A 27,287-nucleotide genomic window follows, 5' to 3' on the forward strand; every position below is an offset into this window, starting at 1 on the left:
TCAATGCAGTCCTTGGGCCCCCCAAAATCCCCACCCCAGTCGCCTTCTTCTTTGGCAATCACTTCTGGCTGAGCAAGATTGTCTTTCATGAATATGGTCTTAACGGTGTGTCTGTGAGTGACTGTGGAGGCCAGTTTTGGATCCATACATCTTTTCACAGTGGGGACATAGGTTTCTGGGTGAGAGTTGCCAAACGTGCCTTCCTCTTAGCACATTTCTCCCTTTCGTGCTTCTTCAAAGTCCATGATGCCTTTGGTAGAGACTATTATCCAACTGGCACGCTCGCAGGCCAGCATTTCCCAATTATGCATGCTTATACTGCATTTTTTAATATTTACCTTGAGAGTGTCTTTAAACCTCTTTTGTTGTCCACCAGCATTTCACTTTCCATTCTTAAGTTGGAAATAGAGTAGTTGCTTTGGAGGACGATAATCAGGCATCCGAACAACATCACCAGTCCAACAAAGTTGATATTGAAGAATCATTACTTTGATACTGGTTTTCTTTGCTTCTTCCAGTACACTGACATTAGTTTCCCTGTCTTTCCAAGTGATATGTAAAACTTTTCAGAGACTTTCGAGGATATGGCGTTTATAAGTGATCCACATTTCACAAGCATACAGCAAAGTTTATAGTGCAATAGCTTTGTAAACAAGCATTTTGGTTTCCCTAAGAATGTCCTGGTCCTCAAACACTCTGTGATTCAATCAGGAGAAAGCTGCACTCGCAGAGCTCAGGCGATGCTGGATTTCAGCATCAGTGTTTGCCCTTGTGGAAAGATAACAGTTCAGGTAGGAAAACTGACCGACACTTTCCAACGTTACATCATTAAGTTGGATTTGTGGCACTGCAGAGGGATTGTTTTGTGCTTGTTGGTGCAGCACTTTGGGGTTTTTTTCATATTGAGTGAAAGGCCAAGCTTTTCTTAAGCTTCTGCAAAGATGTTTAGGATAGTTTGAACCCCTTAAACCTCTACTAGCAAGCATGAACCCTGCCTTCATTTTGCCCTGCTCAGCTTCCTTATGCTACTCTGCAAGTAAAAAAGAAAGGGGGGAGAAAACCCATAGATTATTTAAAATAATCTTTTAAAAACAAGCCTCCTATTTCACGGCTTGTTTCTTTTTTAAAAAAGTCCTCCTAATATGAGGTAGCTTAATTCAGGAACTGTCATGCTTTGGGGAAATAAAGAGCCTAAGCCCCGTGTAATTCAAAACATCAAATTATATGGCCATGAAAAATTAGGGTTTCTAATGGCAATGACAACTGACAGTCCACTAAAAGCGATAATGTGAATGGCACTATAGAACATGATATGTCTGTCTTTGCAGCCTACTTCATATGGAGATATAAATTATCCAGTTAAGCCAGAGATGGAAATGATGGCTCCAATCCAAAACAGACTCTACCACATGAACAAAGACTGGAGATTCTGAGCGGACTAGGTCATTAGTTATGTGATTAGACCAATGCCCATCCATGCATATTTCTAATTAAGTGCTTTGCATTGAAAATATACAGGCCTATAGCAACAGCTTAATTTAATACACATTTAACCACCATCAATGAGAGGAACCCTTTAAATTTAATCTAATATATTTTTATTTCCAATTTATTTCTCAACTTTTGACCAGGAGAAAAATTATGTACTGCAAAACCAGTTAAAGTCCATTTAAAGGCACAAGAACCAATACAAAGCAATAGAAGAAACACACTGAAATCATAGCTGTCAAAATGGCAGCACTACAATCAACCAGCCGTCTCAGCCCATTATCCCCAGAGGCCTTTCTAAATGCAATAGTCTGAAGGCCACAGAGAACAAGCAAAGTGGTCCTCTAATAAACCGATTCCGTCCCTGGAAAGCAAAGTCCATAATGACAGCACCACCACCAATAAGTCCCTGCTCCTTGCATACAGTTCCAAAAAGCTAGTACGCCTCTTCAGAAGACCTAAGCATATGGAGAAGACTTGCACATAATTTGTTTATTTGTTTAATCTCACAATATTTATTCACAGCTTGATTGCAAAAAACAAACAAACTCAAAAGGTTTACAAAAAAGACATATGCAGCCATGTAACTGTACAGTTCAGCTACTAGCTATGAAGTAGCACACTAAAGTAGTTACTTTTAAAAACTTGGGACTCAGCTATACAGCTGCAAATAAAACATTTTAAGTGTGTTGTAAAGTGCATTGTACAAATGTGACACTAGATGGCGATGGTGAGCTATGGCAAATTCAATATATTTTTCTAAAAAAAATTAAAAAACATTTTTACAACATTTTCTTTAAAGTGTGTCTAGATTCCACCTTAGCTTTTTCACAAGCTAAGGTCTCTCTCTTCAATTTGAAAACAAAGAAAGTACCATGGCCAGCGGTAGCACACTCAGATGTTGCTGCATGCTGGGGTTGAATGGGTCCTGGTAGCATAACTACTAGAATTACTCTCTTCCTGTCAGATATTTCACTTAAGTTTGATTTCTGAGACAGTTTTCTTCACAGTACGCCAGGAATGCATAACCGGTAACCGCATCATTACTTTTGCTCTATGTCATTATACTAATTGGGGCTTTCCTATCTTAAACACATTTTAGGCAAACTGGGCTTGTTTCTTTAATTAATCTTCTTTAATACAAGGAAACTGGGTGAACCCAGGAAGGTCAGAATCTGGGTCCTTTTTTGTATAAACTGTTCGAACCATGTAAGCGGTTTCTCCCCAGACAACATGAGGCAAAAGGTTGTTGGATGGAGGTTTGTTAATAAATGATTGAGAGGTCAGTAGTTCTAGGATAAGCATTTGATAAGCCACAAACTATTTGAAACGATGTGTCCTTTGATCTGCCAGAGCCTCTGGCACATAGAGAAATGCCATCGCGCACCAAAGGCCTTCCTAATGTTCCCAGTGATGGTGTGCAAAGAATGCTTCAAAGACCAAAGTAGGTGGTGGGTGGGAAGGCCTTTCACCTCAGCTTGATTAGTGGACCTTTAAATCAAGAGACTGACCTCCCTTTCAAAGAGAAGCATCTGCTTGCATTAAAGCAAATACATTCAACAGTCTATGAAAGACACTTGGGTTTTGTCTATGGAAGACATTAAGTTGTGTCTCCAGAGTTTTGGTATTCAAGCCTATTCACCACCTCTCAACAGCCTTCACCTGCAAAGCCACTTTTAGATGGGAGGATGCTAAATGAGTTCCACCTCCCATGGGTTTCCCCGCTATCTGTTGGCACCCACAACACACTCTCAGATTTCAAATGTGCCCTCTGGTCCAAAAAGGTTGCATTTCCACCGAAAACAATGCCAGCTTTCCCCCTTGCTGCCTTATCTGATGCACAAGATCCGTGTGATGCCATCTCTTCAAATTTCTCTGCAAAGCCACGAAGACTTTGGCGCATCATATCAGTCCATACATAATGCTATAACAAAGCTACGTACATCATTTAACTGAAACAAATGCATACTCCTTGTCTATTTAGCCCGCCTCGCACCTCCCATTTCCCACATGACATATTTTTAGATTTTAAGCCCCTTTTGACTTTTTTTCACATTGTAAAGTGCCATGCAACATTGTCATCATAAACACATATTGGCCAAAAGCATTCAAAAATTTCAATTAGAGCTTAAAAACAGCAACAACCCAATAACATTTGGCAACGCCAGCGCAAACTATTTGCATGGAAATTAGTTTTTAGACACCTGCTATCTCAAGAACTCAGGAAGTTGCAACAGTAAGTTCTTTGGAAAGCCAACCTGCAATTGTTGGGGCATGCCACTTCACCACCAGTAATACTATTGAGAGAATTCCCAGAAATGCAGCGACTCTCAAGAGGACATCCATCCCATTCCAATAACAATTCAAATGTCAGTAAGCTGGAGCTGTGGGCAAAGATGAGGTTCAGCCAGCAGACAAACAGCTAGGTTTACTCTATTGACATCTTAAACTGCACATTGCCCTCTTTCTGACGACAGTTGATGGTTTTCTGGTTCTTATGGAAACTGCAATGTTTAGATTGACTCTCTACTTCCTGTGCGTGTGATGGGTTCTCACTGTCTGAAGATCTGTTTCTCAGAAAAAGCTTTCGCCCACCACCCAGGAATGTTTAGAAATGTTTATTTGTCTGCCTGTGTATCAGCATGTCTATGGCTGTGGGGGCGCATGTTTGTAAGTTTAACTAAGTTTAAGTAAACTTTCTGGTTTGACGCTGATAAGGGTCAGATGAAAGTAATCACTGAAACAGCTGCCTGGAGCAATAAACAGAACAACTTTGCACCTCATGTCTCCCTTAAAGGTAGCACCACACTGATATTATCAAATGGAGAGGTGTAATAACATATTTGTGCATTTGGACCAGTCAGTGTGTTGCACTAGTAATAGTGAGGATTAATTGTATAATTACATCATTAGCAGCTCAGCAAAATAACTGAAATAGAAGCTGCACCCCACACTTCTCTGCTCCCCCTGTAACCTTTCCCATATACATCCTTAGCACTCTTCCCTATACAAACCGCACTCTCAAGCATTCCCACCAACCACATAGATGACACAGCTAATCCCCAGTCAACAAAATGTCCAGGCTACAAAAATATCTCTGGTAGCATTAAGCATGATTTAGAACCAGCTCGTTTGCCCACCGCCATCTACAACTATGCAGTGACAAACAGCGACATCGCTTCTCCCTGCCCATCTTCCACCCAGGTAGGGCCTTACTCTGTACTGATTCAGTCTCTGACACTGAGTTGCATTATGCAGCTTTGAAACACAAGCATTACAGATTATCACTCTGGGAGGCAAAAGCACAATGCCAGTTGCCACCTAATAATATATCACTTACCTGATACTGAATAATAAATTCAATAATGCATCATAATGATGCTATGAAACATGATTCACAGGTGAGGGCAGGGTCCCACCCACCTGCCAAAGTTGACCCATGGGATGGGGTGGGGGAGATAGTGAGCAGGATCGAACTCCCTGCCCATCATCAATCCTGCTTTCTTCAGGCTTCAGGTGTGCAAAGTAAGTTTCAGGTAATGGCACCTCTTTTCTTCAACAAAAAAAGCTCTGCATATTGGAAACTGCATGGAAAATAACATTTTCCAAAGCCTACTAATGCCAGATTCTGGTTGGGGCAATGGTTATTACAAGCAACATGCCATGGTGCTTGACGAGATTTAGCATACAGTGGTACCTCGCAAGACGAATGCCTCGCAAGACGAAAAACTCGCAAGACAAAAGAGTTTTTCATTTTCTGAGTTGCTTCACAAGACGGATTTCCCTATGGGCTTGCTTCGCAAGACGAAAACGTCTTGCGCCTTTTTAAAAAAACCGCCAATGCATTCCTATGGGAAACCGTCAATACATTACAAAAAATTAGAGGAACCACTATTATCACCTATGAAGACACTCTTAAATAGAATACTAGAAGACGGGAAGATTCCCAACACCTGGAAACAGGCTCACATAATAGTAATCCAAAAACAAGGACGAAATAAAGAGTTTATAACCAATTATAAACCAATATCATTACTAAATGATGATTACAAGATTTATGCACAAATATTGGCAACAAGATTAAAGGCAGTTTTGCAGGATTGTATAAATAAAGAGCAGGCAGGGTTCTTGCCGGGCAGGAAAATGAGTGATAATATAAGAACAGTGATTGATATGATCAAGTATTTAGAAATGAAACCGAGTAAGAAGGTAGCCTTTGTTTTTGTGGACGCAGAAAAGGCGTTTGACAAAGTATCATGGAAATTTCTAAAAATATTATTAGACCAGATAGACATGGGAGACCAAATTACAAGAGGGCTAAAAGCAATTTATGAACAACAAAAAGCAAATATAATAATAAATAATGACACGACTGATTATTTTAAAATACAGAAGGGCACCAGACAAGGGTGCCCACTCTCACCTTTATTATTCATTTTGGTTTTGGAAATATTAAATCAAGAAATCAGATTGGATCAAGAAATAAATGGAATATCCCTAGGAGAGAAAATATACAAAATAAGGGCATTTGCTGATGATTTAGTCTTAATGGTGGAAAATCCAAAGGAAAGCATAGCAAAGGCTCTAGAAAAAATGGGAAACTTTGGAAGGGTATCAGGTTTTGCTTTGAATAAAGAAAAAACGAAACTAATGGTAAAAAACATGGGAGATCAAGAGAAAAAGGACCTGGTAGAAAAAATGGGATTACAAATTCTAAAAAAAGTGAAATATTTAGTAATACAAATAACAATGAAAAATATAAATTTGTTTGAAGATAATTATAAAAAAAATTGGGAAGAAACAAAAAGAGAAATGGAAACTTGGACAAGATTGAATTTACCACTCTGGGGTAGAATTTCGGCTATTAAAATGAATATTTTACCAAAACTTCTGTTCCTTTTTCAAATGATTCCCATAATAGGTAAAGATGATTGTTTTAAAAAATGGAAAATGGACCTAACAAAGTTTATATGGCAAGGCAAAAAGCCGTGGATCAAACATAAATTATTAACCAACTTAAAAGAGTGGGGAGGTTTTGGACTCCCAGACCTGAGACTATATTACGATGCGGCATGCTTTACTTGGATCAAGGATTGGATCAAATTGGATAACAGCGACATTTTGGATTTGGAGGGATGGAACAACAGATATGGTTGGCATGCCTATCTAATTTATAATAAAGTGGCAGTACATAAAGAATTTCTAAGCCACGTAATTGAAAATGCATTATACAAGGTCTGGGTGAGACATAGAAGGTTGTTAGAACCAAAAACCCCATGGTGGGTCTCACCGTTAGAAGTAGTATCGGTTAAAAAGAAAAATACTATAGGAAGAATGGCAACATACCAGCAGCTCCTAAAGGAAGAACAGGGCCAATTAAAACTAAGACCATACGAAGAGGTGACCCAATACAGTACCACATGGCTACAATATCACCAAATTGCACAAATATTCAACCAGGATAAAGTAATTGGATTTGAAAAAGAAGAATCAAAATTACAAAAAGTATTATTACAAAACTCAAAAAAGAATATATCTAAAATGTATAATTTATTATTAGAATGGGAATTAAAGGATGAAGAAGTAAAAGAAGTTATGATTAAATGGGCATGTGATATAGGATATGTAATTCGGCTGGAACAATGGGAGAGATTATGGAAATATGATATTAAATTCATTGCATGCTATACAATAAGAGAAAATTTTATGAAAATGATGTACCAATGGTACTTAACTCCGGTAAAACTGGCTAAAAGTTACAAATTAAAATCGAATACCTGTTGGAGATGTAAAAAAGAAATAGGAACAATGTTTCACATGTGGTGGGAATGCCGACCTATTAAACAATTTTGCAATGAAATCTATGAGGAACTTAAAAATATGTTTAAAATATCTTTCAGTAAAAAACCAGAGGCATTCCTTTTAGGTTTAATTACAAATGATATTCCCGACAATCAAAGGAAAATATTCCTTTATGCAACAACAGCTGTCAGGATGCTTATAGCAAAAAACTGGAAAGGGAGAAAAATTCCATCAGTGAAAGATTGGCAAATTAAATTTTGTGAATACATAAATCTGGCAAGACTCACAGCATTTATAAGGGGACAATCGGACCAGAAATTATTAAAAGAATGGGGTTGTGCTAAAGAGTATATGAAAAAACATTGTTCTGGAGTTAGTATATTGGTATGTAATGAATGATGCTTTACAGGGTTAAATAAAAAGAAAAATGGTGTAAAAAAAAGAAAGAAAGTACAAAGGTGGAAGTAATCTAATTAGACACAACAATATAGTAATAGTAAATTTTTTGAGGTCTTAGAACAAAGGAAGGAAGTCAATATGTGTTTATGTATGTAATGATATGGTTTTTTTTCTGTAGATGTGTGCTTTTTCATTTTTGTTTAGTTTAGTTTTGTTTCCTTTGTTTTCTTTCCCTTTTTCTTTTCTGTTTTTTTTTTGTATGTCCGGGTTTTTTGTTGTTGTTTTTTTTTGTATAGTATTATTTTGGACTCAATGTTTGTAATTTTTGTTATGATTCTGCATTGGAAAATAAAAAATACTAAAAAAGAAAAAGAAAAAGAAAAGAGAGTAAACGTAGACATTTTGAAATATCAACTTCTTCCCTATAATTACAAAGCTACGTAGTCAGCCCCAATAGAATGGGTGCCAGGAGGTTCCTGGCATCTAACCCCAGAGGTTTCTATGAATCACTCTGGACCGCTTGACCACTGATTTATCTGTTTGCAACACCCGTAAATAATGAGCCCTGTAACCTTGAAAAGCATATACTGTGTCAGAGTCATTCTTTCCCAGACAGATGCAAAGGTAATGGTAGAGAGTAGACAGTGTTCATTCAATAAGCTGCTAGTTCTGTTCTAGTTTATTTATATACCATGGGGGGGGGGGAAAGGGCCCCCAAATAGTAAACAGAATATTAATGCAAAAAAGGGAAGAAACAGAAGACTATACTATAAAAGAGCAAATCACCCAAAACCCACCACTGGGTATACCTTTGTGAACTGTATTCCTACTTTTAATACAGATGTGGCTCCCCAGCATTCCATCTCTCGCTAGCGAGCCGGGTTAAATCACATCTCCAACTCTCCAACCTGCAGATGCTCCAGCCTCTCACCTAGGAGCAAGTCTATCCTCAACCAGTCACCCATGGGGAGAGTCCTCACCCTCATCGCACCCTGAAGGACTGACCCCCTATTAGTGTCCAAATAGAGCTTCCTTCTATATCATGTATTAAAGTAGAGGTAACCAATAAGCCCTCCCCCCCCCAACTGCAGATGTTTGGGACTACAACTCCCATCAGGCCCAACCATGGCTAATAGTCAAGGGAGATGAGATTTGTAGTCCCACCTGGAGGGCACCACATTGGCTAACCTTATATTAGAGTCTGCCAGGAGTTAACCAGAACAATGGCTCTGGTAACAGATATAAATGTTCCTGTGATCAGGGCATCTACAAGCCTACATTATCGTATCTGTGTGCAAAAATGCCTGCTTGCACAGTATAGAATTCAGATTAAGAGTGCCTTGGCTTTCCTTCTTCTTTAAAAGTTAATCCCTATGTCATTAAACTTCTCCTTTTTTGCTTCTGTTCAGTTGTGTGGTGCATTAAGAGCTGCACCTTATAACACACCTTCTACCATATTTGATAAAGTTTCTCAACATGAAAGTTACATTGGTTAGAACTAGGTTTTGCCAAAAAGTGGTGTTGATGCTATTGGCAGCAACCTGCAGGGCCTCCTTACCCTCTGTGACATGTCAATCAACTTACCTTGTGCCCAGATGTCACTGTGCTGAGTTTTAGATTATACTCGTTAGTTTTATGCTGGTTGTAATGTGTGTGTGATTTATTTGTATTTGTCTTTTTTGTTGTAAGCTACTTTGAGTTACATTTGGTAAAAGAGAGAGAGAGAGAGGAAAAAAGATGATGATGATGATGATGATGATCCTTGCTTTAGCATTGTCTGTCATTACCCTCAGACAGGAAGGCACTGACTCCAGAACAGGAGGCAAGTTCCAGGATATATTTTAAATGAGAACTATTGCTGGACTACAATTCCCATCAACCCCCAGCCAGAATAGCTAATAGCACAAACAGTTCAGGACCATGATACCTCAAGGACCGCCTCTCTCCATATGAACTGACCCAGACCCTGCAATCATCATTTGAGGTCCTCCTTTGTGTGCCTCCTCCACGAAATGTATTGAGGGTGGCAACACAAGTACAGGCCTTTTCTGCAGTGGCTCCTTAATTGAGGAATGCTCTCTCTAGGGAAGCTTGCCTGGCACCTTTGCCACATATATTTAGGCACCAGACAAAAACATTTCTGTTTCCCCAAGCTGAGGCAGGCAAGAGCCCACAGCCCACCTCCCTAGCTGGCCAGGTGGGGCTCGCTAGCTCTGTGAGGAGATGTGTGATTCCTTAGCTGGAGTGGGCTTCGAACAGGTGAGGGTCACATGCCTCATCAAGCCCAGTTGCTGCAATCAGCAGGCAAAGTAGGCCAGGGAAGCAGAGCTGAGGTGCTGGGTCTGCTCAGCTGCCCATGATACTCCAGGATCTGAGGGACTGTGCTTCACTTTGGACTTCGGACACTTGGATGGACCCTAGACTGGGGACTTGGCATACTGACTTGCTGCCAGGTAGGCCAGGGGATCAGGGCAATATGGCCTTTTAAATGGGGAGGGAGACTATTGTTTTTGTTTGTTACCATATTGTGTAATTTTGTGTTTCTATGTTGTAAAATGCCCTGTGATCCTTGGATGGTTGTGGTATAGCAATTTAACGAATAAATAATTGTCAGAAATGATGGGAATTGTAGTTCAAAGATATCTGGGGACTCAAGTTTGGGAAAAGTTATCCTACTGGTTGTAGTTGTGGTTGCGGAAGGACCTGCAAACTGGGCAAAGACACTAGATTCAAGAAGGTTTGTTTTGAATATTTGTTCCCATTCCAAATAGGTTGTTCAACTGGGCTACCTTAGGTAGTTCTCCTCTGAAGGTCATGTTTATCTGCTTCATAACACAGCTGGCATCTGTGTATCTGTGTTTGCTTGATTCATTGTTTACCTTTCGATGATTTCATTCTCCTGCTTGTTTTGTGCAACATGGTTCAGTGGCCCCGACCTAGAAGTCATGTGAGCCGAATTGATCTGGAATGTACATGACGGCGCTTACATGTGGGTTGTATTTCCGAGCCCGCATGTAGGAAAATGAAAATATGTGGTGATTAATGATAATTGGAAAAGATAGGTATCAATGTTTCCAGTCTGTAATAGAAAGCTCAGAGGGGAAAAATTAAGAAGCGCCCTGTGTTTCTGAGATCTGATTATATGGATAATGTGTGAAGAATGGGCTAGGAAGCAAGAAAAAGTGAAATTGCTGGACAAAAATCTGTAACGTGCCCCCATTAGTGCATCTCTTCTATGCCTTTGCATCATTTTCCACCTGATATGCTTTTTCACTCTTTGGACCATTAACCAAGAAGTCAATGAAAGTAGTTACTAGAAGAAGGTATAGAAGCATAGAAACCTTAGGGTGTGGGAAGTAGGCATTTTTCGTCACTGTCCCCCAATTCGTTCAGCCACTCTCCAAATAAAGAGCCCATTTAACTACACCACACCCACTGGAAGCAAAAGATCTAATTCTGCCTGGCTGCCAGGTATTCTCTATATGGTCACTATTGCACATTTAAAGAGCAGCCATTGCAGGAGTGACATCAGATGCAGTAGCAACAGCAGCAACATCTAAGACCTGGAAAGAGGAACCAGTGTTCCTACTTTGCCTTATCTTATGTTTACTATATATACATTTTTTGCTTATTGCCAGCCTTCTTCACAGCCTGTTGTCTGGCATTTTAAATAGATGCACAGCCAAAAACAATCTCTTTGGATCTCCTCAGCGTTTTCTCTCCCTGAAGAAAGAGGAATAAGTAGCAGAAAGGATGACTAACACACAACATAGCTTTGGAAGCGAGGGGAGATGATCATGGAAAGAAGCAAAGTGATGTTTTCTTTTGGCAAAAGGCAGGTTAAAAGGGGATTTGCGTTTTAAGCCTGTGATGTGCAACCAGCATGGGAAGATGTTCTGGTGCAACCCTCTTAAAAACATGGTGATGAAGTTTCCACAAATGCAGTTCCTGTCAGAAAACAAAGATTGTGTAATTTGTATTCTTTGGAAAGAGGAGCAATTAAAAAAAAAAAGTGGAACTGGGATAAAAGCTCACTCTCGCCCTCTCTTCCCCATCGTCACAGGCATGGCTAGGCAAAGCCCCCTGAGAAATTTGACTAGTATCAAAACTGTTGTTGAGCTCTCTCATAATTCTACAGGTCTGTATAAGCTGTTTCTTACACACTGCTTGGTTTAGTAATCATTGCAGTTTCTTACTTGGCCTCTGGGATCATTTATGGGCATCTGATGAAATGTAAGAAGGAATGCAGACCTATTTTGAACATCAAAACTACTTGTTTGTGGGGTGTTTTGTAAGACTTCTACGGATCCTAGGTGGGGTCAAATCTCTTTTCTGCCTAAATAGGACTGACTGAAAGAGTCTTTGTGAAGCTAGCCCTTTTGGTAAACATGACATCACCCCTCAATGTCATAAATCTCCTGATTCAGGACAAGAACCAACTAGTTTATAGTCTTGCTTGCAGAGGCACCAGCATTTCAAACAAAGTTAAAAGCTTTCTGCTAGACTATGATGCAACACTGGCTGCCACAATTCAAATGCACACATAAGCGGGAATCACTCAGCACATTTGTGTCAAAGCAAGAAAACCGGGGGAGCTTTGATTTAATAAATAACACAATGTCATTATTATTGTGGTTAATAGGGAAATTTATCTGAGGGTGGCAGATGCGGGAAGTCTTTTTAATGTGGAGAAGTTTTTTTAACCAAGTAAACCTATCAAAATAATCCTGTACCACAGTGTTTCAATTACTAAATGCCATCTGCCCTCATCCAAAGTCCTGTTATGCACTATGAGGCAGACACAGAATTCTTTTATGTTTTGTTTCCCCAGTAACTTCAGTGGAGAGGGTGACTGAGGGCATAAAGGGATGTATAAAACATAAACTTAAAGAACCCCTGACAGTTAAGTCCAGTCACAGACGACTCTGGGGTTGCGGCACTTATCTTGCTTTACTGGCCGAGGGAGCTGACGTTTGTCCGCAGACAGTTTTTCCAGGTCATGTGGAAGCCACTTCTACTCCTGTTGAAATGGTTTGGGGAAATGACAGCATTTTACCCCAATCTACACTTACATCCATTTACATAGGCGTATTAAATTAAAATGGAACACCCACACATGGCAGGATTTGGTTTGCATTTGTGTGCACAAATCACTTCCTGGGGTGATTCATTAGCGTGCATGTGTTTATCGTGGAACCTATAACATGCTTTCATGTTTCCTGTGACAAGAGAGGAGGCCTGGATTAGTTGTACTTTCACTGATTGCTGCTGCCTTTCTTAACACGGCGGTCTGGATTTTTGTGAAGAAAACCCATCAAAGGAAATTGTTGCTGCTGTGCAGTATGTGGCAGAGAAAAGCTGCAGATGACATTCTATTTCCCGACTCCTTTGCATTTTTCTCTGTGTGCCTGGAGGCACCTGCTCCTTCTGACCGTCTCTTCTGTTCCTCCTGGAATCTTAGGAACATAGAATTACATGAATGGAAGTATCCAAAGGGTCACCCCACCCATAATCCTCCTCCAACCAGCACCCACAACCCCTACGGTGTGGGCAGCTGCTGCTTCTGCCACCATTAACCACGTGAGCCACCCTGCCATGTCCACATCAGCTTGACAGAGCAGAGTAAAAAAAAATTAAAAATGATTCACACAAAAATCTTCATCACTGGCACGGCACACAACATTCAGAATAGGGGATTTGTAGAGGACCAGTTAGGACACCGCTCTGTCTTTGGGAAGAGGTTTTTAAAAAAGGACATCTGGACATCCTCGGCATGAGCTCTGGAAGGGGGAGAAAATGTGAAACCTCTTTATGCTTTCTCTCTCACTTCTTCTGCTGAAAGCGTAGAGCAGCCTTTGGGGGATTTCAACCCAAATTTAGAGGAGTAAGAGAGAGAGGCTTCAAAAACATAGCCTTTAATGTAGAAGATCATTACGGACATTCCCACATTCAGAAAAAAAAGAAAAAGGCAGTCCGATGTACCTCTTAATAATACATAACAGCCTGTTTGCCAATATCAGTTTTCTTTGTTTTGTAAGATATTTTCCCCCTCTCTACCACTTAAGGATGCCGTTACTGTTCATCTGTTTCCAAGCATTTCACTACAGGAACTGAATGGAGCAGTGTAGCATTTAGGACCCGCTTTTCAGTGACGTTGCGGCCAGCTCATGAATGGGAGACAGATGTTTGGCTATTATGGTGCCGTGCTGAAATGCATCTTTAAACAGATTTTCAAAAGTGTAAATTATTTTGGGGCAGAGGCTGAGACTCCATGCACTGGAAATAGTCAAAAATACTGAAATTTCAGGTAGCCTTGTGTGTTGTGGGTTTGAGCCTTACGTTGGGTAAAAGATCCCTGCATTGCAGGAGGTGGGACCAGATGACCCTCATGGTCCCTTCCCACTCTACAATTCTGTGATTCCTGTGGGCAAAGCAGAACTGCTTCCCATGTTGCTTGTCTGTGCACACATAATTCTATTTTTTGTCATTGTGCTATTTCCCCAGCATTAGTGACATGCCAGTAAGGGCTCTAACTGTGCCAGGACATCTGTTTTCAATGCCAGCACTCATCCCTAAAAGACATCAAGTAAGGATGGTGTTGCCAGATAATAATAATAATGTTGTTTTGTTGTTGTTGTTGTTGTTGTTGTTGTTGTTGTTGTTGTTATTCTATGAGGATACATACAGTCTGAGGCCAAATGTTCCTGAGCAAGTGCTGAGTCCATTTCCCCTCATCACTGTGTATCTTTAGAGAGACTTTATACATCAGTTGGGAAAGTTGGATGAGACTTCTAGACAGACTTGAACCACATGATTCTTTTCCCAGAAATTAAGCGTTGGTGCCAATGAAATTATAAGTGGCAAAGTGACAAGTGGGCTGATTAGCACTAAAAAGCAAGATGTTGCAGAGAACAATGCCTCATATATCCGAAATCCTTTCTCTCCCTCCCATCCTGCTGCTGGCTAGTGCGATTTTTAAAACCTAAGAAATTATCATGTTCCCAGTTCGTTATCAGTCAATGTTTTTTGAGTAGATGCACTTACAGCAGAATTCTATATGATGAGGTTTCACAGAGTTCAGTGGAGCCTACTCCCAGGTAAGTGGGTGTACAGGATTGCAATGTAGCCTTAGTCACTTGATTACTCTCCCTTCTCCTTCCCTCTTCATCTTTAAAACACTTGCAGAAATCTGTTGCTATAAAAGGAATACTTTTTTTTATCTGCATTTATCACTAAAGGCATTTCTTCCCTGAGGGGATGGAGTGACATGCTTCATACCTATGCTGAGGTATGAAACAAACCAACACAGCTGCATAAAGAGCATTAGTGAGTCTGTGTACTGATCCAGGCACAACCATCTATTTATAACATGGCCTGTTACAGAATATTTCAATTCCACGGTTTCTGATAATGTCCCAGTTTCTTTCTGCTACACTTTTGTGAAACTGCTAAGGGAGCTTCAAACATGATAGAATTTCAGACCTAGGTAGCACTTCCTATTAGAGAATAACATGCACATTACAGGTTGTATTCAATTAACTCGGAGTAGCCCCATTGCAATTAATAGACTCAAGTTTGCCAGTTGGTTGAATCCAACCCTACATATCCATCATGACATGATGATGCCTAAATACAATCTATCTTGTCTTCCATTTTTCCTTTGCGTAGCGTCTGTTAGATTGTAAGTTTCAGGTCTGGGACTTGTTAGTTACTGACATTTCGCAAGCTGCTTTAGGAGCCTGTTTGGCTGAAGAGCCCGGTAAAAATAAATACATGCAAATAGATTTCAAAGGCTCCATCTGCTACAGCTTCCCATTTCATGAATGCACCACGCGATAGACCAATATGTGATGACCATATCTGACAATGTATAGACACCACTTGCATGTTTTTTGTTACATGTTCTGCGGCCACATGTGGGGCTGTAAAGACTCGTGAGCATTTTTTTTGAAAGCACACTAAAGCCTCTTGGAAAACACTTCTGGTAGCAGAAATAGCAAATTCATGACTTGGGAGGCTACAGAAAGCAAAGGGGGGAATTTGTGCGGAAAACTAAAAACATACTTAGCCACCCCCCTTTCAATTTTCCTGCTCCTTTTGCTGCCCTTGTTATTATAGCTGCCTTCAGAGAGACCAAGCAAAGTTTGTGGGAGAGCGGCAGTTGCCAAAAGAGATCACTTCTGAGAAGGGAAAGCTTTCTGGCTTCCAGGATCTATCCTCAAATTTCCTAAACCTTTGCATTTCTGTCTGGCGGTCTGCGGAATTAGTACATCTAATCTCAGGGCTGAGGGTTGGTATGTACAGACAGAATCCGAAGAGGCAATATTTACAGAGGTCAATGCAAATATTTTACGCTGGAACAATTTGCTTTGCCTTTGGTTTTTTAAAAAGGCAAACATCTCAGCGACACATTAAAAAGCCATCACGTTTCACCTGTGTCCGTGCTGTAGTTAAGAGAAAATAGATGGTTTTGAAGCAAACTCGTATATTGTCTTTAGGTCATCCCTACTCTGGGCCAGGACAGGATCTGTGTTATTAGGGTGCTCATAAGCTTAGGGAAATCCGCCACTCTTTCCCAGAAATTTCCAGCCGGTGGTATAACTGGCTCCACAAAGGATTAGGGAAGGCTTTGAGTATCTACCAGGCAAGGCTTCCTAGACAGGATGTTCATATTCTTCTACAATGGGAGGGGGCACCATAGACGTGTGTAGCACATTTCATTAGGCTGTGCACCCGTGAATTTTGTTTTAATTCAACAAAAGAGGAGAATGACAAGACAAACAAATAAAGACAATGAAGAGACAAGGAGGAAAGAAGGTAACAAAACAACCACTATAGGAGAGGTCAAGAAGCTAAAACCGTTTTTTCCTGCAGAAAATAAGACCTGTGTTGACCAGATCTGGAGGGCCGAGGGCAGGATGACTCCTCTTACTTGCTCACATGCCACTAAAGCAGCCCCTCACCCCCACAGATCTTTCTCCACCAAAGGTGGCCAGTGGAGCTTGGACAGGGACAGGGCCTTGGGACAGAGACAGATGCAGGCAGAAGAAAAAGGCTGGAATAGAGACCCTCCACCCCATTCACCCCACGGCCACTTCCAGAGACAGATCCATTTCAGCCTTTTCCTTCTGCCTGCATATCTCTCTCTCTCTCTCTCTCTCTCTCTCTGAAACATCAGAGTGTGCCTGGACATACTTAGCAATCCACCTTCCTTGTGCATATTTGTGGGGACCACATGCATTATAATATCAAAAAAAAGAATTCAATAAGTTTTAGCAGCTGCAGCGGGTCATGCCTGGAAAGAACCACTAATCCTGGGCAATACAAGAGATAGGTGGCCCCATCATCATCATTTGCCTCATTTATTCACTTCCTAGTAACATCTAGATTTTCTCAGTATGCGAAGGGCAGTTCTCCTCTCCATAATAGCAATGATCTGAGGAGGAGATGGAGAAACTAGGCTACTTATGAAATCGTCAAAAAGAGGAAATGCATCACCAAAGAAGAGTACAAAAGAAGATGCAGATTTGCACCAATTTTTCTTTCAAAATCTGAAAGAATTACTATAATTTAAATAGAGAATTCAGTAGATCTCACCATTGTGAGGGGAAGTGTAACCAGGTGACCTGTGAGCCTGCTTAGTCAGTTGTCCAAACCCCAAGCATTTTGGAGTGATTTGACCCTCTCAAATTTGCCTTTCAACTTCCATCTTACTCATTTGAGGGTGGTTTCCCTTTTTGAAGTCAAATGTGACCATGTTGGATTTTCTTAGCCATGTGACACACTCTCTGTTCCCAGTTATTAGTTTTTTACACAGTAAGAGAGATGGCTCCAGCATCTTGTGACATCTGGATAAACCCTGAGGTAGGAAGGAAGCTGATACTTTGCCCTATCTTTACAAATAAGCACATATAAGCCCCAGTAGACAGAAATACTAGTCTCCAGTTTGGCTGTTGTTCTTCCTATCAGATCCCCTGGCTTTATATAAAGGTAAAAATAGAGAAAACTCCTCCCCTCAACTATTTCACAAGATACACCAAATTTTTAGTGTGTGTTTTCCTCCAGACATATACCAAGTAATCAGAAATCTCATTTTAAATCAGCATGGTTTATTGAATAGTGTGTTCTTTCAAATACGAATGATTTTTCTTCACATTCTAAATGCAACTTCCAGTGAATAATATGTAGATTTATTAAATAGCCACAGAGAAACTCTGGGACATGACGAGGTTAGATTAATATAAATTCCCTTAACACTTCAGCAAGTGGCCCTTTTGTACACTCAAAAGCATTTAGCCTACCTAAAATTAAACCAAAGAAACCATGTGCAATATTCTCAGGGGAGAAAACAAAACCACCACAGGCTTTTCACTTTACTAAACCAAAGAACTGTTAATATTACTAGAGCTTAATGGAATTCTGAAGTAGGCCTCCCTGAAGTCTTGATTCTAAATCAAGGAGAGAACTCCAGCAAAGCAGGTCAGCCTTGGAAAAGCAAACTTGCTGCTTTTGAGCAGTAACACCAGGGAAGGGGGTGGGGTGGGAGAAGACATCAAAGTGGAGATGTTAATGTTGCTTGCCTTTTGCAATTGGACAGGTCAATGTAAATAACTTTTGCATCGAAGCAGGGATGGATAAGAATGAATTTTGAATGACACTTGTGTTTTGGTTCGCACATTGGTTCATAAAGTGCGAATTAGGTTGGTTCGCATTAAAATGTGAACCAAACCGATTTATTCTCCAGCTCTACTTCTACATGTTTCTTTACTTGATCAATTATCCCATGAGAGCAGCTACTGATATGACTAAAGACTGTGAGACATTTGCAAACCCCACATGTGGAACTGGGCTGATAAGTAGAAGGGAGCCAGTAGAAGGGAGAACCTGTCAGTTTTGGTTCTCTCCATTTTACAAATCCTAATTTTTTGTAATTATGTTTCCAAATCCCCATGAAAATTCTGCAGCATTTTAGTTTTGATTTCTCCTAATAAAAACATTTTCAAGCCAATTTTAAGTAATGAGCACACTTTGCAAGCACGCTCCCATAATATTATGCGTTTTGTATGTTATTTTCACTAATATATTGATTTTTAAGCAAATTCATAGAGGCAGTGATGGCTTGGATGTGGTAAATTCTGAAAAGACTTGTCCATGAGGTGGGGAGATGACCTGCTCTGGACAGGATGGCTCCCCCTTAAAAGGAGCAAGTCTACAGTTTTGGGTGCTCCTGGCGTCAGCACTGTCACTGGTGGCCTCAGTGGCTAGAATTGCTTTTTTCAACTTCAGCTGGTTTGCCAGTTATGGCCCATGTTGGACAGAGATGACTTGGCAACTTCCAGATTGGATTGTTCCAATGTGCTCTATATGTGACTGCCTTGAACTTGACTCAGAAACTTCAATTGGTCCAAACTATACCATATTACTGGGTGGGGTTTCTTTTCGCTCACATAACCTCTTAAAAAAAACAGCAGCAGCTGCTGCTGCACTGGTTGCTAGTTTGTTTCTGGGCCCAGTTCAAGGTGCTCATATTAGCCTTTAAAGCCTCAGATAACTCAGGCCCCTCAGTTCGTTAAATTGTTGTCCAGAAAACCACAGGGAGGGAAATGGATGCCTTTGTCTTCTCCCCAATACTATAAAATCAACCAATCCTTTTTTCACTTATTTCTCAGGATTCATACCTTGGGGTACATCCGTGATGTATGTTATTTTCATAAACTGTCCATAAAACAATGGGGGGGGGGAAAAGGTTTTTTAAAAACTCACACAAGAAAACACACTCAAACCTGGTCTGGAGGGCACTGTGGTATCCTTGTGACTGGCCAGTTGCATTTTGTATGTGCATTATGTAGAATGATACCTGTTATTCAGCCACCCATTGGCTCCTTTTGCACCTGGATTATGTTTGGACATCAATGCTAGACTAGTGTGATTCTTCATTATTCTTCATTATCTCGTGTTTCAAGTTGGAGGATTCTGCTGCCAATTAGCTGCTCAAAATATATAGGTTTGCAACTACATAATGTTGATATTACTCTGGTATAAGCAATGACATCTGTCACTACTCAATCTTTAAATAGTAGAGAAAAGGATATAAATTTATAACATATTATTGGCAAGCTACTTAGAGACACATTTTGGAACTGACATGGCAACCTTGTAAGGCATCCCCTTCCTCCCTCATTTCTCTGACTACAGGACCCTAAACCAACTTCTTCAAAACAATGATTACCTCAGAGATTGTTATTTGAACTCAATAATATTAAGGGTCCAAGAAGAATCCAAACAATATTCTACAGGTTGATCATTTATCACTGTGGTAGTTGAAAGAGCTGGCCTGCTTTTTATACATCTGATTGTTTTTATATACAGACAATTAATGCTAAGGAAAGAAAACCAAATTGGCTTAAAATCTTAAAATATAAAATAGCACCATTAAGGAGTAGACACTGAATTATATTGTTTCACCTTTTTTTAAAAAAAATGTAAATTTATATATCAAACAGATGGGAAAGGAACCTACCGGTATTGCATTAATGTAATTTTTGAAATAGAATGGTCCCATTAGGATTTAGTTGTAGGAGGTTTTTGTTTGTTTTTTTGTATTAGGCCATGAAAAATGAAGCTGAAGAAAAGACTGTTGTTCATTTCCCTAATCTTTATATTAAATCTTTCTTCCAAGGAACGGATGTAGTGTCAATTACAGCTCTATCAGAATATTCTCACATTTTTGTGACTGTGCCAAGGAATATGCAATTTATGGAAATACTGAGAAGTGCTTCAGGGGGAGATAGGAGATATTTTACTACCTGCATCTTTCCTGGCCCCCACTTCAAGAAGGTAAAAGGAGACCAATGCAGCAGGTGGAAGGGATAATGAACAAAGACTTTTCCAAAGTAGGGAAGTAGCATGTGAATCACACTTGCAATTATTTTAGCTGTTGGGGTGCTGTTTTTTTAAGAGTTGAAATGCAAGGGGTAATAATTGAGCTTTGAATTTAGAAACAGAGGTCTTAGATGGGTCTAACTTCCTCAACCTCTCACTCCCACAGAGAACGCATTTATCAGATCGCTAATTAAAGTATATCTAAACAATAAAAAAAAGTCCAGTGATGCAAAGAGTAAAACGTTCCTGTAGACAATAAGTAGTTCTCAAATCCTCAGTGAATTAGGGACTTCCTCTGCATGTGAAGACAGGTTCTGGCAGATTTATTTTATTTCATTTTATTTAAAATAAATTTATATTCAATAAATGAGCGAACAAGGTGAATAGTGGGTCCAATGATCAAGAAGGTGGTTTCTGCATGTGCTTTAGAGGGAAGTGAGGGACAAGTGGGGCTCATCAACCTGGGAAAGTAGCCCATCTAGGAGAAGGAAAGCTCTGATCCTGAAATCAGGGTGGGGTGGGGGGTCTTGTCATCTAGGCAGCCCAGGACCTCCATACACCTTACTCAGGCTTTCACCCTCAGAAGGTCACCTCAGGGCTGCTAACACAGCGTTTGACTTCACCCTCAGAGGCGCACTCCATTTGTTTGTCAAGAGACAAACTGATGGCAACAAGCAGGTATAAAATATAACATTGCAAGAACAGCCTGAGAAGATGGTCTGTTCTGTGGCCCATTAACAGATAACAGTAGCAGAGACCACAGAGCAACTCATCATTTAATTCAAGGAATGAGTGGATGTCTTCTTCTCTTCCATCCCACTACTGTTCTACGGGTTTGCTCTGCTCCACATTTTGCTCCCTAAAAGTAATTCAGGGATTGGTGCATGCACAGTTTGCTGATGTTTCAGTTCACATCTTTGCACCTCCCCAATAGGTTTCCAATGCACACAAGCACATATGCAGATTGGACTAGAACTGGGCAAAAATGTGGTAGATCTCTGTATTGTTAGTATTAGCAGATACCATACCTCCTTGTGACATTGCGCCGATGTGTTCAGGGCTGGATTTAGGTTTGATGAGGCCCTAAGCTACTGAAGGAAATGGGCCCTTTATATATCCAGCAGTCCTTTGTCAACAACAAATTGTCACTGTTTTTTGTGCTGAATATATGCTATACGGTAATTTATGGACCTAGTAAGTACAGTGGTACCTCGGGTTACATACGCTTCAGGTTACAGACTCCGCTAACCCAGAAATAGTGCTTCAGGTTAAGAACTTTGCTTCAGGATGAGAACAGAAATTGTGCTCCGGTGGCGCGGCGGCAGCAGGAGGCCCCATTAGCTAAAGTGGTGCTTCAGGTTAAGAACAGTTTCAGGTTAACTACGGACCTCCAGAACGAATTAAGTACTTAACCTGAGGTACCACTGTATCTAAAGCCTACATGCAGAATGTAGGGACCCTATGTATAGAAATGAGCCCATCCCTAATTTTTTATTTTTATTTATTGGGGCCCTAAGCTATAGTTTGTTTAGCTTATACATAAATCCGGCACTGAAGGTGTCATAGATGCATTGAGTAGAAATGAGATCAAGATGAAGCCTGTATGGATTTCAAAGCAAAGACAAGGTGGGGATGTATAAGTTCATCTGAACCATTTGAGTGATGCTTCTGGTACAGTAGTGTCATTGCAAGTACTGGTTGTTCTGCAGGGGGCTGGCATCCTGTTGAAGTGAAGAGGTTTTAGTTGTTTCCACAACTTGACAGCTCACAAGCTGAGGAGTCCTAGCAGGGTATGCACTGTGTGGAGTATGACCTCGGTTAACTAGACCTAGGTCATCAAATTGCATTAACCAGATGAATTATAAAGACCCTTAATCTTTCTGCAGAGATAGCCCACATTGCATCAGATTTTTAAAAAAATCTTAATTTGAGCATTGGATTAAGCGTGTCATGGAACCTGTTATTTAGGGTTGTGAATGTTTTCTGCAAAGAAAAACATAACAAAGTTTTTCAATTACACAAGCACGGGGTTACCATAGTAATTTACTTAAATCAAAATAACTGCACCTATGCAAATAGCCTTTGGGGAATTCAGAACATCTAATTTAGAAAATAAATAAATAACACCATGTTGCCAGATGTGGTATTTTAAAAATATATCCAGGAGGCATCGTTTATCTTGTCAGTGTGGAAAAAGGTTCCTTTCTAGGTAATTTGAACCTCTTCTTGAGATAAAGTACTTATTAGGTTACAGTTTGGGAATTAGCCATTGGGCTAGAGGGTGAAAATATTTTGTTTAATAGCAAGTTTGCAGAATGTACTTCTTGTATTGGCATAATCTCTTTTTAAGGGAATGTCAGTTGAACATAGAGATAAGCAATGGCGCAGGACCTTTCCTGTGTCATTAAATTACATTATTTCCTTTCTTTTTATATTCCCTCAGACAAGATCAGTTCAGTGAGTATGCTAAAAAAAATGAACAGGCTAAAGAGCTGAACATTGTGTACCCTATTTTAATTACTTTTTGCCATTCTGTAACAACGGCTGTGCCTTTTCCTCACAAAAGTCCAACTCTTTTACTCCATTCATTCAGAGTTTGGGCTACAGAATAAATATTTTACATTAAATCCCCACAACAGCAATGAAGTATTTAATATATCCATTTATCCTGGCAACCCCAAGATGGTCCCTGAGAAGCATGTCCCCCAAACCAAAAGAAGCATTGGATCTTTCTCTCCAGAGCTGAAGAGGGAGACCTAGGAGAGGGAGGCTGCCTTATAAGGAGTCAGAGCATTGGTCCATCTAGCTCAGCATTGTCTTCACTGATTGGCAGCAGCTGTCCTGGGTTTTTGGTCTCTCCCAGCCCTACCTGGAGATGCCAGGGGTGGAATTTGGCACCTTCCACACATGAAGCAGATGCTCCACCAATGAGCTACAGAGCTTGTCAAAAATTTGTTGGTGTTGTTTAGTCGTTCAGTCGTGTCTGACTCTTCATGACCCCATGGACCAGAGCACGCCAGGCACTCCTGTCTTCCACTGCCACCCGCAGTTTGGTCAGATTCATGTTTGTAGCTTCGAGAACACTGTCTAACCATCTCGTCCTCTGTCGTCCTCTTCTCCTTGTGCCCTCCATCTTTCCCAACATCAGGGTCTTTTCCAGGGAGTCTTCTCTTCTCATGAGGTGGCCAAAGTATTGGAGCCTCAGCTTCACGATCTGTCCTTCCAGTGAGCACTCAGGGCTGATTTCCTTAAGAATGGATGCGTTTGATCTTCTTGCAGTCCATGGGACTCTCAAGAGTTTCCTCCAGCACCATAATTCAAAAGCGTCAATTCTTCGGCGATCAGCCTTCTTTATGGTCCTCTCACTTCCATACATCACTACTGGCACACTATTTACCACTAATTCATCATATCTGTATATTTCTTTAATCAGCCAAAGGCCTGGGTGAAGAGAAATGTTTTTGCTTGGTGCTTAAAGAGGTACCGTGGTACCTCGGGTTAAGTACTTAATTCGTTCCGGAGGTCCGTACTTAACCTGAAACTGTTCTTAACTTGAAGCACCACTTTAGCTAATGGGGCCTCCTGCTGCTGCCGCGCTACCGGAGCACAATTTCTGTTCTCATCCTGAAGCAAAGTTCTTAACCTGAAGCACTATTTCTGGGTAAGCGGAGTCTGTAAGCTGAAGCGTATGTAACCCGAGGTACCACTGTATGTGAAGAAGGCACCAGGCGAGCCTCCCTGGGGGAGAGAATTCCACACACACACACACTTTTAAGCGAGGTTTAAACTCAGAATATACCCCACCACAGCATACACTTTGCTATTACTGATTATTTAACTGATTATTATATTAATATTTTATACTTTAGAGCATCTTGAGTACAGTTTTAATGCAAGTTCTTGGAAATACTTCTTGGAAATAAGAATTTAAAAAGCCTATGTCTCCTTTAGAAAAGAATTCAGGGAAAATGAAATGCTTGTCATATGGTGAAAATATGTTGAACTTCAAAGAAGGAATTAATAATAATTGAGAAAACTGCAACAAGTTTCTGATTTTTCTGAGGTTTGAACCTTATGCCAGATTTAACATTATGAAACTTTGACATGCCTTTCTGTTGGAGATCTCAAGACAGAAGGAATGTTTGGAAGGGGGAATTAAACCTCTTACCATTTTCCCTTTGGCATTGTGTAACTCTCTGAGGTGGTGGGTTTATGTGATGTTCTTTACATGCTGAAACCAGACCCTAGAAAATAATGTCGCTTACTTTCTTCAGTCAATTTCTTATATTCTCCCTCTCCCAGAAAACACCTTGTTATTTGAAGTCACAGAGAGTCTTCCCTGCTCTGATTCCCTACCCAACACTTACTATGGCATAGCACTGCAACATCAATAGCACTGGCTTATTATTTACTGCATTCAAAACCATCTACTACTTGTTCAGTGGATGAACAAAGAAAACAAATTATACTATTGCATTTGCAGAAAACATTCCCTACAAGGTGTGGGGCCACCACAGAGAAGGCACCGCTCAGTTGCAGGGCACTGCTTGTATTAATGAATGGGTAGGCTGATATGGAAGGAGGCATTATTTTAAATATTTGGACCACTGGCAGTTTAGAGCTTTGTATGTCTCTATAAGCACCGTGAATCCTGCCCAGATAATAACTGACAACCAGTCATATTCTTTTAAATCTTCTGTTATATGAGATTGGCTCACAGTGCTGGTTGGGTTTTGTTTTTGTTTCATTTTGTTCTTTTAAAGCACAGATACAGATAGGAGGCAAACCTTTGGGGCATTGCACCCCCCTGTTTTCTACCATTTGCAGCCTCTGGACCATTTATTCAAAGCTATGGTTGTCCAGGTACCTTGGAGTTTCCCGTTGCCATAGACTTCAGCCTTTTATTGTCTTGAAGTCTCATTCAGTTTTATTTTTTCACCCCCAAAATTAGAAGATTGAATCAACGCTTATAGGAATGAATCAGTTACAAATCCATATACTTTATTTTATCTATCAGTGTTCAGGTTTCCCATCTGCTTGTACCAGTATTGGAGCCGATGCCTTCAACCACTGTGAAACAGTTATCCAATAGCATGGAAATAAGTTGCCTACCTCCACAAGTATGAGCAGAAAGTTGCAAGTCCACAAATGTGCAATAATTAATTTAAGAAACTCAAAAGCTGGCACCAAAGAGAATAGCAAGGTTTTTGCCTTAGGAATTAAAAATGCAGCTGCATGTCTGTAGGTTTGCTTTTAAGAGAGGCACACACTTCTGCAGGATAAGGCTCAATAATGCTTGTAGCTGTTCACAATGGCTATCAAATCTTTGGTGTATCATCATTATTCCTTCTGTCATAGCAGCTTTTATACACATCTGCTCAAAAGTAAGACCAGCTGAGTTCAAAGGTGCATATTCTCAAATGGAACTGGGTATAAACTCATTGGCTATGAGCAAACCCCATTGAAATATGCATAGGGTTGGGTTGAACAGTATCCTTCTAAAGCTCTTTCACCTACCATGGACTCAGGTATACAGCTGCAAATAAAAAGTTTTAAGTGCTGTATACACTAGATGGCGATGGTGAGCCTTATGGAAAATTCAATGTATTTTTAAAAACCGTTTTCAGAATGGTTTTCCCTCATGTATCTCCCACACGGAACAAGACAAGGGAAGTAGTCATTGCTTGGCTTTGTAGCAACGTATCTGGCCAGATGAAACCAAAAGCATCGTGGAACAATTCAATTAAGGCCAAAAGATTTACAGAGGAGGCCTGGACCTCAGGGGTGTCTATCTACAAGCCCCTGCAATGATCACACTGGTGACCTATTCTCAGACTACTGAGCAGTAGCAACAGATGATGATGATGGCTGATGATAATACTTCAGTTTGAATCTTTTCTCCTACTGATTCAGTCAACCACAAGTAAATGATTTCCCTTCTTGATCCTTGGGATTGGGGGAAAAGCATGGTCACTTAGTGACCATGCAGAAAATGGTGCATATTGACTTTAGCGTCCAAAGCTCGGATTTTGACAATTCTACTCTAGAGAACTCTGCAGTTTAAAATTCCTAGATATTTTTTTAAAGCCTAAAGAACAAAATAGAATGCTTTATTCTTGTACAGTATAACCTTTAGCACTGCATTCTGAGATAATCCATAAAGGAAAATGCATCTGAAACACATGCTTTGAACAAAGAGCAATAGTGTTTGGGGTTGTGTGTTTGTGTGTGTGTTTTCCAGTTAAATGAGGAGCCAACTTCCTGGAAGTTCTCTTGCACTCCTGGCTTTACTAGAGGGCTTTTCAAACATGTCTCAAATGTGCTTGTATGGGTGGTCTACCTACCACAGGATTTCTAGCAGTAAGCGACTTTGTTTACCAATGCAAGTATGATAACAAAGTGTGTATACAAGCACAAAATAGACTTTATATTTGCTAGGAAGATGGAGGAGAATGACGAATCATAACTGAATGTATCTTTTTGCAAAAAAAAATATGTTGTTCTGGTGCATGCATTAAAAGAAGTATTTCAGCTAAGCCGGGTTATTTTCTGCAGAAAGACAGATGTTTACCAGTAATTATTCTCTTTGCATAAAGCAGATCTGACTGTTTCTTAATCTCAAAATAAATAAGTAAGAATACATAGCCATATGTGGGCAAGTGTATGAGCGTTAACACCAAGTCAATGTAGTAGAGAACAGTATGCTAAAGAAAACT

General features: G+C 40.2%; 1 long non-coding RNA gene across 2 annotated transcripts in view; it reads right to left on the reverse strand.

Annotated features, from left to right (window-relative positions):
- LOC310677209 overlaps positions 1-4,032 on the reverse strand; it is a 38,400-nt gene extending 34,368 nt beyond the window's left edge. For both annotated transcript variants that reach the window (XR_014510986.1, XR_014510987.1), the window contains exon 1: positions 3,747-4,032. This is a non-coding gene — a long non-coding RNA (uncharacterized lncRNA). The remainder of the gene's footprint in view (positions 1-3,746) is intronic.
- Between the last annotated feature and the right edge of the window lie 23,255 nt (positions 4,033-27,287).

The sequence above is a fragment of the Podarcis tiliguerta genome, assembly GCF_965153285.1.
Source record: "Podarcis tiliguerta genome assembly, chromosome: 5".
NCBI classification, from domain to species: Eukaryota; Metazoa; Chordata; class Lepidosauria; order Squamata; family Lacertidae; genus Podarcis; species Podarcis tiliguerta.